Below are 12645 nucleotides of genomic sequence, written 5' to 3'. Positions count from 1 at the left end.
CTCTCAGAAGAGATTGTTTTCTTCAGTCTCCATTGCTCTATCTAATATACTGTGTAGAGCAGCTTCCCATTCAGCAGCCCTAAAATGTTCTTTAATATGTGGTCAGTATGTAACCATTTCTGTCGTTCCCAGTGTGTTCTTCGTAACTGATGCTCAAGGAGCATTATTAAACCAGTGTGAGAAGGATTATACTGAATAGCTAACTCCTCAGCAGCCTCTTTCCTGCCAGAATGTGGAGCCTCTGTCCAAGTTCACACACTGCATTGCAGACGTTCACAGCAAAGTGGAAGGAAGCAGGAATGGGCAGCAGGCAGAGACAGCTAGGAAACACCGGCTGTCCTTCAACATGCAAAATATCCACCTGCAAAATCTGACATGTCAACACCATTTTACCATGCTTATATCAATAAAGAGAAATTAATGAGTGAGACGATACAGGCCTCTTCCCCTTCTTCACTGGTGACTCTGATTCTTGATTTATGTGCAAAATTCACTGTGGTGAACTCAGTCATCACTGAAGGGAACAGAAAACACCTGGCAGTGGAATGACAGCCTCAAGAAGCCATGTGCAGCTGCCTTTTGCCACACTGTGGTATGGGCAAATATGCTAGAAAGGTTAGCTTTGAAAGCAGCTCACAGCCAAACTCGGATTGCTGTCGTGTAAGCAGTAAGTCCTCCAGCTGAAGGAGCCTTCTTTTCCACGAATGTATGATACCCAGGTTATGATACTTCCGTAACATAAATGTTTACTTGGAACAAAACTAGTCACAGCTGCTGCACTGATGGAAAAAGATCAACCATGGAAACTAGGAAAAACCAAACAAGAGAGAGCAGATAGTGATGTGCGTGTAGGCAACAGATTTTCCCTAAATGTAGAGCCTTTTCTGGGACTTGAGAATCATCCAGAAGGCCACAAGTCTCCTGAACTTGCTGGAAAATTGTGCTTGGTCACCACAATTCAAATGGTGGCTATCTTCTTTTAAGAACAAAAAAATTCCAATAAATGATTACACAGTTATTATCAGCTCTGTTGTATTAACCTCATTTCACAGGAAAATTGACAAACACATAAATGGCACAAAGATTTAATGAAAATTTGGAAATTAAAAAGTATGCATTTTTGAAAAAACAAATTCAATACAATTTTCATATTCAGGAAGGAAGGGAGTTATGACAGAGAGACAAAATTCTATGAAGAAAGGAAGAGGAGAACACAGAAGCACCACCTCAGACAGAGAAAGTGAAACAAAATATAAAATTCTAGAGCTGTAGAGCTTCTGAGACAGGGTATACACCTGGTGGAGTGTGAGAGTTAGGAGAGAGACTTCAGAGGAAGACAGAGGCTTCCTACTCCCTTTGAAGTAGGGAAGAAAGGGAGAAAAGCAAAAGAAGAGACCAACGAAAGATTAGAGAAAAGGAAAAAAAAAATGAACGAAGAGGGATCAGAAATAAAGAGTGGCAAAATTCATTCCCAGGGAAAAGAGAAATAAAAGGGGAAGAAGGCAGAAAGCCAACAAAGAGGAGAAAGTGAAAATAAAGGAATAAGAGAGAAGAAGTCACTCATGCTTGTGCCTACAGAAAGCCATTGAAAATACACTTCTAAAGTCATCAGAAGTATCTACCAGGAGACATCAGATATGTGTCTGCATAGGAGAAAACTTGGAGATCTGCTTACAGTTGTGAGATGAGCATGAGGGATATCATTGATAGCCATGGGAAAGAGGACAGCACATATGTTTCTATAGTCTTCTGAGATAAATTTCATATTTCCCCCTCTGCGAGAATAACGCACTCACTGGTTGCATATATGGACATATGAAGAGTATGCAGATGTGTGCACACATGCACACACAAAGTATAGCATTTAGAAATGCCTGGATTGGTTCCAAGGTAGTTGAACAAAATGAGGCTAATAAAATATAATTAAACATTAATTACTGTAACTATCAAAAATAATTGACTTGTACAAAGCACAGCACTCCTATTAAAAAGGGACCTAAGGGTAATAAAAAACATATACTATTCTGTAATGCAGACATAATAATTGCTATGAAGCAATTAAATTTATAGGCAACAGTTAAAATTCTTTTGTGACTATTTAAAAGTGTAAGCACTGGACAGATTTGGTCCAAAATTGTCTACTATAAGGTAGTCTTGGTATTAATAAAGAGTAAACATTGCCATTTAAAAATCAAACCAAAGGTGCACTGCTGCTTGGAGTAAATTTGAAGTAGAACTGACTGGAGCTGTCATAAAAATGCTGCTGCATATGTCCCAACAAGTCATCCTTCTTTCGCCAGCTTTTCTTTCTAAAAATCTTTTGAGCATGAGAGCGGCAGAACTAGCAGATGAAAGCAGGAGAGTTGAGATCTTCGGCTGGTGTGAAGCTACATCACTTCACTCACCTCCTCAGGCTTTGCTGATTTTTCACAGTGAAGGAAAGAACTAGCCTCAGTGCAGGCAGAACTGGGCGAGAGACGCAGACTGGTTGAACCAAGGTCACGGCAAGTGAAAGACAGCGTAAGTAAAAACGAGTATTTCATCAGCAAGTGGGGCCGAAGTGGAGATGTAGACTGAAACAGTTCATGCTGAGGACCCCCTTACTTGTATTTCAGGGTGTTTGACTTCAGACTAGCACTTAGTCTGCTTCTTTGAGTGCCCGTTACTGTCTGGAGTGCATTAGGTGTGTTTCTGTAATGAGTTTTTGGTTCACTTTAATCTGAAAGGAATCTAGTTTGCACACTCTTAACGCCGTTCTGCAAGGTGAACCAAAGTCTGGGAAGTGATGACCAAGAGACTGACTTCAGATGCAACCCCTGATCCAAAATAGGGCACTAATGTAGATGCACCTGAAAAACAACTTTGTGCTTCTTATTTTAACTTCTACTTTTAAGGGGCAGCATAGATCTTCCATTGCCTTGTGAAGAGCTTGTTCTCTTAACTTGCCTTCAAGAAAAAGAAAAGCTGAGCGTTTACATGGAATGCAGTCTTCTTGAGTTAGGGTCAGTGCTAATGGCAGAGCACGACCAGAAAGGGCAACAATAATGATGAAGATTGCATGATTTTGTTTTGCAAAGACAGCACCACGCTACAGACAGCATTTCTGTGTGTTCTCACTCTGGGAGTCCTTATTCACTCCCTCTGCATCACCTTCTCTCCTCCTTTGCTTTGGCTGCAGCCAAAAATTACTAGTTATGTGGCTGTTCATCTCTCATCTTTCACATTCAATCTCATATATTCTATTTACTTGGAAAAGTTTTGTTCTAGTCCACATAGAATGCAAGAGTTGGAACAGGAACAGACAAAATGCAGAGCACAGAAGTTCATTTTCCTGAGCCTAGCCTTAATCAAGGAAATGAGAAGCACTGAAAATTTTAGAAAGAGTAAAAAGAATACATTTCACATGCTTCTTAGGCTCTACTCCTTCTCTTCTGCTAGTGTGTTGGCAACAACTTGATGTCAGTGACTTCACTAATTTTGAGAAAACGTTTGCATTCTTATATAAAGCCACTACTAAAAGGGAGTCAATTTTATAAGGCAGATATGAAATATCATTGTGAGTTGGTGGAGATGCCATGACATGAAACATATTTGGCATATGGTGCCTTCAGTTGTTCTACAAGAAAAATATTAAATGTAGCAAGGTAAAGTCAGTTGAAACTGTGAAGGATGACACTGCCATCTGAGAAATTGCCATTTCTATGAGACATTATCATTGCTATGTTCAACTTACTACAATCCACCAATCAAACGTATATCTACCAACCCCCTCTGCTTTTAGGACATTCATTCAGTCATTCATTCATTCATTCAAAGAAAAATGCGCCATCCCAAGAACCAACTGAAGGGGCTAAACGGATCCTGGTTTTGGTTGTGTCTCGTGGTCTCAGTGCTAAATCATATGGTATCATATCATATCATATCATACCATACCATTAGAATGACAACAACGGAAGGAAAAGTCTTTTTTATTTCAGCTATTCTCCTCAAATTTTCCATGTCATGCTACGCTTTCTGGGCATGCAGCAGGTTGGGCTGCTCCTATGCTATAAATATTTCTCTTACATAACCAATTAATCACCTAAAAAGTCAAAGAAAGCAACTATTTTTAGTATAATATTGCTAGTCATGCTTCTGGAGTGTTATTTTTTGCTTTTAAATAAAAGGACTTCTTCATTCTGCAGTTCTTTCCCATCAATGTGTGGGCCTGTGCCAATTCAAGCAACATTTCTGTATAAAGAACACTGATTAATGATCCAAAATTCCAGGCAAGCTTTATTGTCTCGGTGTTGCTACTTGAACTGCTTGCAAAGTTTCTGCAAAAAGATTTAAGCTATTCATATATAATACCTGAAGTATTTTTCAGACTTTAGCTCTTTCAGCCCCAAAAGAATGAAAGTAAGAATTTTGAAGAAAGATGCTATTGTTAGGCAAAAAACCTTATTTTTAATTAAAAAAAAAGTTTTAAAAACAAATTTTTACTAGCTTTCATTCCTACTGGATATGGACCTGGCTTTTTAAATGCCTTCTGCCAACTAACCAGAGTTACCAGAGAGAATCCAACAAAACCAGCCCTACCTATGGGCAACATTTCCTCATAAATAATAGCCACATGTATTAAAACATAACAAAATGACGAAATTTTTTTTTCAAAATCAGTTTGGTTTCTCCTCTAGCATACAGAAAATTTTTGAGCAAAGGTTTGTTTCTACAGAAAGTTGTGATCAGGAAAGTATTGCAGCTTTTTTTCATTCAATAAATCAGTCAGATTAAATGTACTCCTGTATCATTCTCAATTTTTGTCTACCACATGACTTTTGTTTTTTATTAAACATTATCATACACAACCAAATTAACAGACTGTTTCTGTATTTATTTACGTGTAAGACTGGATTTAGATATGGAAGATTAAGTACACTGGGTAAAAAAGAACAATGGATGATGATGGTGACATCAAGGGCAAAATAATTGTTTGCAGCCGCAGTGTTGTATTTGACATGCAGAACCTCACCAAAGATAGCTTGCAGTTTTAAAAGGATCAAATGGCTCCCGTTAGGTTAATAGCAACTTTCATAAAAAGCAAGATGTGAGTGGCAACGGATTGTGCTGTCTGGCTGCCAAGATTTATTGAAGATAAAGGGAGCAAGCGAAACCATTTTCAGGGGAAATCCACCTCAGGATCTGGGAAGTTCTGTCTGTGTCTGATGTGTTTTCTACATCAGAAGTACAAGAGATGAGCCAGTCTTTGAAGAAGAGAGCAGTTTGTACAATACCAAGGAAGGCGAGCAGCGGGACACTATGATAGCCCTGTCAAAACCAGAATATTCCTGCTAATACAAATCCCATCTGGCAGGCCAGGCATGTATGCCCTCTCATCCTGCCACAACCAACTGAGGCTGCAGCTCAAAGACTATCATGCCAGGCAATATGCAGTTTTGTAATTAGTTTTATGGAAAAACCCAACAATCAGAAATTCTCTGTCTTCTCAGTAGCAGTTGTTATTCTTTTCCCAGAGAAACTAGAGACAAATATCACTTTCCGCTATGTTAAATTCTTAAAAGAAGAAGTGAGGAAACTCCACAGAGTGCAATGAAAATGTTTTAAAAATGCAAATAAGGAGTGACATACAACAGAGAAGAAGGGGAAAGCTTTTTCCCAGAGAACATCAACTCCATTTTTGAACATAATCCCAATGCATTTCTAATAAAACTATTTCCTTGAACAATTCCTCTTCTTATTGAATGACCCTTTAAAAACAGCTATAGATCACAGTAGTGCTATATTAACAGTTGACTTCTCTTTGTGATTAAACTAATTGTATTATTGAAATAAGTTTAAAATGTATATACTTCTGCAAAAACAGGGCAATAATAAAAATCTGGTAATGTGAAAAAATCCTTACATATCTGTCCTAATTTCACCAAATTTAAACCTGCTGAACCCAAGTCCTTCTCTTCAAAACACACAAAATGACCGAGGGAGTTTTTTAATTCCACAATCAACAAGAAAATTATTTCTTCAAAAATAATTTATGTGACATTGCTGCTTATACTGAGCCAAGATGACTGCATGCTAAATTTTGCCAGTGTGGTAGAAATGATGTCAAGAAATAACAAAAAATACCGTCATCATGTTCATTTAATGGATAAAACATGAAGTGAGCAGCACTGGAGATAAGAAGCCTGGAGGCTGTTTGGTTTGTCACAACGTGCACAAGCAGTAATCCCTGACAGTCCTTCTTGGTAAAGAGGGCTTTTTTTTTTTTTTTCCCTTGCTTTTTGCTAATGCAGAGCAAAGCTGTGGTGATTGCTGCTTACTAACGCATTAGACTTTTAACAGTGTAAATATGAAGGCAGTAATTCGGAGAACACTAAACTTGAAAGACGCAGCAGACATGTAAAGTTAATTTGATTTGCAGCATAATCAGGAGCAGAGTTATTTTGCTTTTCCCTCCAATCTAAATCTGAGCCCAGAAAAATCAAATTTCTGCCTCACCACAAATCCAAGCAGCTTCCACTCCCTTGTCTTATATGGATGTAAGAAGAGCCAAATTTGACCCAGACTTTGATGCTCTTCAGGGCAATCAGTGATTTTGCTTCCCAACTTGTCTACATTACCATTACCATTGTCTTCATTTGTTTACTTCGAGAGCATTTCCAATACAGCAGGTGCTTTCCAAACAACAAGCAGAGGCCACCTGGATTTGAGACTCTCACAGACTGAAGACAGGAAGACCAATAAGAGGTGAGGTAGCAGGTAACATAGTATAAGCACACACTTGGAAAAAAACCAAATAATTTCACTCGTACTACAGCCACAACCAGTCAGCTCCTTTCCTCATGTCAGACGATGCCATTACAATAAATGGCTGATTCTGCTTCCCTTCTGGAATCACAGAATGGCTTATGTTGGAAGAGACCTTAAAGATCATCTAGTTCCAACCCCCCTGCCATAGGCAGGGACATCTTCCACTAGAGCAGGTTGCTCAAAGCCCCATCCAGCCTGGCCTTGAACACCTCCAGTGATGGGGCATCCACAACTTCTCTGGGCAACCTGTTCCAGTGCCTCACCACCCTCCACCAATAGTGAAAAATTTCTTCATGATACCTATCTGATCTAAATGAAATCTAGTATCTTACGACTACTGGCCAGTTTCAAGCTTGATAGTTCAGGCCCTCTCCTCCTTTGCTGTAAAAAGTGGTCTCCATTCCCTACCCCAAGTACTTCTCAGTGGGCTCAGGAGGGCACAGTCACTGCAAGTGATTCCTATACTTCACAGGGTTGCATTTGGCCTCCAGAGGTGCATGGTGGGGTGTGATGGGATGTGGAAGCTGGATGCAGAGAGAAATTCCTGGGGTGGAGAGTAGAGACAACCTCTTGCAGCAAAGGTGGCAGGGGGGGACTCAGCTCTGCAGCTTGAATCTAGGTGACCTCTGTGAGGCCAAGCGCACACAGAGCTGCAAGCTAGGGCTGGGTCTGGAGTATTTTCCAGGAGAAAATTTCAAAACCACTCAGTCCTTTGCCATGGGCCTAAACTCTTCCCAGTAGTCTGGAGAGAAGGCACAGGTGGGATATACGGTGGTACCCTCCACCAAGTGATGCCTCAAGCTCCCTGTCCAGGAGGGGCCTTGTCATATTGGATATAGATTGATCAAAAGAAGAGCTGATACCACTGATCCTGGACAACATGAAGCCAATGTGGAGGGACAACCAAAGCTCCTGAAGTACAAAAATCACTGTCTTTCTGAACTTCTGTAGAGCATATACAGTACAGAAAGAGACTGCCTAGTGTTTCCCATTTTTCCCCTTCACTGACCCAGCATACCTTTGCCCCAAGTAGATAATCTGCCTGCATGAATTTAAGCTTCTGTGAGGCAGATAGTACAGGCAGAGGGAGTATACTCAAACATGTCCTCTTAGATATTGCTGAGATGGTTTACAGGGTCAGCTTCCAAAACTTGTATAGACAACGCTTTGTGATCATTCCCAGGGCAAAAGCTCACCCATCTCCTACTGCACCTGATACAAGAGTTATGCATAAATAGAAAAAAAGGAAAGAAAAATGTCCATCTGCACATGTGCCTGATAATGACAGGTATCAAAAGAAAACAGGGCTAACCCTGGAGAATTTTACCACAATCAGATGCATACAATATGGCACAGACCTCTACCAGAGGAAAACACCAGACACTGAAGACACTGAAACAGAAGGCTGCAAAATGAAAAACGCAGATAGCTTTGTCTAATTCAGAAGCGGCATCATGGAGGACAATGACTGCTCCAAGGGGACTGTGAGGAGGACAGCGCTGGCACCAGTGCCCCACAGAAACATGAAGCCTATGTGGAGAGAACAAGGGACTCTCCCGAGATGCAAAAATGAAACTGTTCCGCATGCATGCTCTCCATACCCTTCTGTGCAACAAAGATGTGGACCTTTGAGAAAGCTGCCAGGCAAGGAGTCCCAGCCTCTGAAATGATTTGTTTACAGGCAGTCAAGGAGATGGCATGAGAAATGAGATAACCACAGAGAGGATTTGTGTGAAGGAGAGCCCCTGGCATGGTAATCAGGAGGAATCATGAGCTGCTGGGCATGCTTGCCAGACAAAGGACAAGCACTTGCAGAAAAGACCACATCCTTTGGCCAGAAAGGTTTGGTCTATTAAATGGTGAGATGACATGGCAGAACATTTAGGCAGTGCTTTCCAGATGTCACATGCCAAAGCTCGAGACAGACCTTTGCTAAATGAAATGCAGGAGCTCTGTCCAATGCTCATTAAGCTGTGATGGTGCTATTAACCTCCCTGCCTCTTTGGGCCACCTATAGAACTAGGCCACCCCACTAGCCAACCAGGCATGTACCACCCACTTCAGGAAGCTGTTGGGACACCCTGGTCACCAGGCAGGTGGGACTGGTGGGACTGACCCTCTGCCCAGCTGGGGTGGGAGTTAACTCCTTTTTGGTTACCCCTGTGCCCTCCTTGCTGGCGCTGCCCTGGGCGGGGGGGGCACGGGATGTACCCCAGCCTGGGAGACATGTGCAAACTGCTCCGGGGGCACAATTAACCAACTGCAGGGTGACAGAAAGAAGGAACAGGAGCCCAAAACCCAAACCCAGGTGTATTCCTTCACCTACATCAAATCAGCTATGGAGAACCCATGCACAGTCCCTGACACTGGCTAGCCCAGGGTTTGGCAGCGGCAAAGGGAGACCACCCCTCCTGCAGAAGGGGGACAACGAGGCTGGGGACATGCCATCCCCACCACCTCATGGCAAGAGGTGCTAGCAAAGCACTCTGGCAAAGGCCCGAGAGGCATTTTCTCAGCACAGCTCCCAGGTGTGCACAGCCACCCCATGCAGCAGCCAGCTGTTTGCACATACACACACACAATTATGTGATCCCAGCGCAATAAGCATTTTCGAGCCTGAAGAGAAATGAGATCTCCTGCACTGCCTTACATGTGGCATTTCATTCATCAGTTTTTCCAAACGGAAGACTTGTCATATAAACAAAATGAGTGCGTGTGTGTCGTTTTACTGCTTCTAGATGCCCTGAGAGAGAAACACAGCAGAATGCACGCTATTCATCAAAGTCCTGATGGGGAGGAAGGTATTTTTGTTGCATCCCCTAAATATCTTCTGTTTCTGCTACTTTCTCTGGTCTTAGTGACAGCAAACATTGCTTGACAGAGACCAGAACAGGCTCGCTGTTTTCCCATCTCCAATCTAGCCATTTTCTAAAAAAAACCAACCTCAAACACATGGGTGAGATTTTCAAGAGCACTCTCGCTGAATTCAACCTCCCTCTGCTCACATTTGAGTCAGTGGGAACTGAGGCCAGTGCTGAACCTTTTAAAATTCTTACCATGGATTTAAATTATTCTTTTACGGGTTTACTTTAAATAATAACCGTGTATAACATATGCCTGAATATATGCGAAGCACTCTTTTGCCTTTCCTGGCTCTGAACGTTACAGATAATGACCCTCCAAAACACTTGCCTTTGTAAGCCAAGCAAATGTCTGATACATGGGGTTTGTCTCCATTTCATGAAGAAATGAGGGAAAGGAACTGGGCAGAAGCCACACTGTACTGTGGAAAAGGTGATCAGGAAAGGAAACAGATGGTCTGAAGGGTATTGATGAATCTTTGGCTCATCTATAAAATGCAACATTTTTGGAAAACGCTACTTGAAATAATATGCATCAGGACTTTCAGTGAAATTATCTCATTTGACCACAGGTATCTGACACAGACATAAGTATGTTTCAGACGACATTAGTTCACTTAAGAGGAAGCTGTTAGAAGTACATCCATATTTGATAATAACTATGGAGCCAGTTTTATACATAGCAGCTGGAACAAGGCAACTTGAATTAATAATGTACATTTTGAGCTTCAGCTACAGCTCAGGGTCTTTCTGAAGAGATACCGTGTTTTTAGAGTGCTGCAGTCTGTCTCACAGTAGCACATTACTTTTGAAAAATACTGTGAACCTTAGACAAACATCTCTCAAGTGGAGATTCCCAGGCTTGCTTGAAGCTGGACTGCTTTCATGTTAGACTGTGTGGTCCCCCAAAAGCTCTCCAGGATGGGGAAAAATGCTGCTGGGCAGATGAGCTGGGGGCAGTCACTACAGGGCCTCCAGATGAGCCAGGGACTTTGGGAGCTGCCTGTATCCCAGTTGGAGGAGCCAAGAGAACATCTACATTATCAGATGTTCAAAAAAAACCTGCTCTGGATAGGAGCACAATGAATTTTTGAAACATCAAAGCTTACTGCAAACTGGGAAGTCATGGTTTCACCCAGTCCTGTCTTCAACCAGATGCACAAGTTTGGTACTTCAACCAGGTACACAGTGCCTGACTTGAGGATGGGGATTTCAGTTGTGTTCCTGAGGAGCGATTTGAGATTTCCAGACCTTCTTCTGCCATTGGAATTAAGATATCACTCCTTAAAGGGCCAAGCTAATCACATCAATTGCAATGGACAGAACAAGTGTTGCCACGTAAGAAGTCAATAAGCCACATGCTATTGCTTTGTTGCAACATTTCAGTAGACCAGCACCATTAGTCAGCAGCAGTAATGACTGTCATACCTGGCCTTAATATCATTACCAAAATACACTCTTACACACGCTGTGAAAAAATCACATCAACTCTATGTCTGCCCAGAAAATGACCCAAAGAAAGATGTACAGTTTGCAACCCCCTCAAGTTTCCTGACATACCTTATATATTTTTCGAATGCTCTCGAGTTCCTTTGACCTTCAGATGCCATATATTGATTGCTCAGTGAAGTTAAACCTGCTCCTCTCAGCATCCTACACCCGTGCTCATCCCTGGCAGAACTTCTATCATCTCTTGTCATCAGCTACACGAGCAACTCTTGAAAGTAAGCCCTCTCCTCTGTTTTGCAGCTTATCTCTACATTAGTATTAACTGAATGCAAACATAGATAAAGGAGGGATTTTTTACAGATGCCCTATTAATAGAAGCTACTTATTCACTGAGTGCAAGCTTTCTTAAAACAAGCTCTGAAAGGATCATTTCCCCCATCTCTCTCTGTGCTGAAGTGCTGCTAATACTGCTAATTCAGACTAGCTGATTTTACCCTTGCTTGAATCCAGCGCAAGTCTCATGTACTTTTGCAAGGGGATTAAACAAGTTTAAAAAGATGTTTAAAAGGCATTCTCACAATGCTGCTCAGAGAAGGGGGGATTTTATTCACTACTCTTTTTTTTTGTTTTTACGGAGTTTTTTTGTTGTGTTTATGTGAATATTCACAGGTTTGGATCTTGTCAAGGTCGTTAGATCGCCTTTGACAATTTTGTAACATTCAATGTTTTTGGAAAATATTACCTGGGATGATATATATCAGAAAAACAGACACCCTCTCAATCTTCTTCTCTTTGTCTTAATTTAAATGCAGTTTTTACTGAGGCTGGTTTTACATGTTATTAATTACAAATAAACATTTTGTTTCCTCCTTTGGAATTTTTTTTTGCTTTTCTTTGAAACTAGATGTTTCTTTTGTTTTCTATTTATGAAAGCTTTTACAGAAAATGATTACTTCATGTATGGGTCTTCAGTGGCACATAGAGCTTCTGCAGATATTATTTTAATTAGGTTGCTTGGTTCCATTTCATTTTTAAATGGCTGTGGCAGGGACCTTGTGTTGTGATCTGCTGAATGGGAGGGAATGTCTGCTGAGGATTCTTCCCTTCTAGAAGTAGTGTATTAATGAGACATTTTCTTAATAAGAGCCTTGCGTCAAGTCCTGTAATCAGAACACGAGAGACACCAAAACCAGCAGAAACATTCATTAATTCCAGAAGCCGCCATTTGTGCATTGCATTTAAATATTATTCCGAAAGGAATTTAACCTTAGCAGTGATTTGGGGTGAAGAGATGTTTATGTATTACAGGGAGAAATACAGTCAGTCACATTTATTGTGTCATATACTGATTGGGTTTCCTATCTATAAGACTAGTCTTTCTTTAGAAACAAAAAACCAAAACCTCTTAGATATAGGGCTGCAGTGCCTTGGAGTAAAGAAGCAATTTAGTAAAGGACTTTAAAATTGTTACCTGATTATTCTTCAGTTTGCCCTAAGCAACACTGAGAAATTAATTGGTGCCTGGATT

General features: G+C 41.1%; 1 protein-coding gene across 1 annotated transcript in view; it reads right to left on the bottom strand.

Moving 5' to 3' along the window:
- The window catches only part of AFF3 (AF4/FMR2 family member 3), a 296657-nt gene that overhangs the window by 246733 nt on the left and 37279 nt on the right, over positions 1–12645 (bottom strand). The window lies entirely within an intron of this gene.

The sequence above is a fragment of the Calidris pugnax genome, unplaced genomic scaffold (genome assembly GCF_001431845.1).
Source record: "Calidris pugnax isolate Ruff unplaced genomic scaffold, ASM143184v1 scaffold188, whole genome shotgun sequence".
NCBI lineage: Eukaryota > Metazoa > Chordata > Aves > Charadriiformes > Scolopacidae > Calidris > Calidris pugnax.
This window is presented reverse-complemented; position numbering and strand designations above follow the sequence as displayed.